The sequence below is a fragment of the Emys orbicularis genome, chromosome 3, assembly GCF_028017835.1.
Source record: "Emys orbicularis isolate rEmyOrb1 chromosome 3, rEmyOrb1.hap1, whole genome shotgun sequence".
NCBI lineage: Eukaryota > Metazoa > Chordata > Testudines > Emydidae > Emys > Emys orbicularis.
The window spans coordinates 15,830,060-15,831,388 of NC_088685.1; positions in this window are offsets into that span (position 1 = coordinate 15,830,060).

Here is a 1,329-nt window from a genome sequence, read left to right on the forward strand (position 1 = left end):
AGCTCCTTGCCTTAGGCCAGGTCTCACTACAAAGTTTGGCAGATATACGTATGATAGTCAGAAAATCACATGCCTGACATAGCTATGCCAGCAACACCCTCCCCCCACCCCCCATGTAGATGCAGCTTATACCAAGAGAAGAGTCTTTGTGATGATCTACTTGATGTTGTTCAGGGAGGTGGTTTAAGTGTCATGGCAAAATAACTCATTTTGCCAGCATATGCTGGGTCTTCACTACAGGGCTTTGCTGGTATAGTTACGCTGGTCTAGCTATATCAGCAAAGCCGTTGTGGTGTAGACTAACCCTTACTCATGTGTATCTTCAGGCTCTCCCTGGTACGCTGCCGTGCACTGGCCTTTGGCTGTGGTTTGGCCCATGATTTGTTAGGACCCCATCCTAGCCGCAGTTACACCAATGGGCAACCCCATTGACTCCAATGACGTTAGCAAGGTTGCATGGGTGTAACTGGGACTAGAGTCTTGTACTGCCTGTTACATTGTACAACCTCAGAGGAGCCTCCGTGCCTAGCCCAGAACTTGGCCATTCGCAATATCACACATTACTGTGCAACCAAGAGGCAACATCCACCAGAGCAGGAGCTGAAACAGCATAGACTGATGCAGAATACACGGTCAAATGTCCTCTGCACCAAAATCCCCTGGATGTTGCTATCTGCACAGATGCTGACCCTGCATCTTCAGCAGTTATTACCCCGCACGTTGGTGATTTCCAACTCGGTGGGAGGGATCTCAGAGAAGTGAGAAGTCTGCTCCGGAGGGAGGTGTGGTGATGACTTTCAGTACCAAAAAAGGAACCTCTGCACTCCCAGGGCTGCCCCTGACCTCTGAGACTATGTCTACGCTAGGGGATCACATGTGTTGTACCTTGTGTAGGAGAAGCTCATTGCACACACTAGCGGCTCCTGGTATCTCTCCATTCCCCACACAAGCTCCTTCTGTTGCACCCTCCCATCCCCTTCTTTGTCAGGGACCCCCTGCAACTCCCCCCAACCTCCCCCATGCTAGAAGTTCTGTGAATCTCAATTCCCCCTCCTCCCATACCAGGGACCCCTATTCTCTCCTCCTGCCACCATGGCTCTGTGTGCACCCCATGTCCTAATTCTCCCCATTCCCCTCCATGTCTGGGGCTCTGTGTGCCCCCCCCCACCCATACCAGCTTCCCCCAATCTCTCTCCCCATCAGAGGTTGTGTGCCCCCCATGCCTCCCTCCCACCTTTCCAGGGTCCTCCATTCTCTCCCCAGGGCAAAGGGTCTGTGTGCACCCCCACTCTCCTCTATGCCTCCCATTCTTCTCTATACCATGGATAC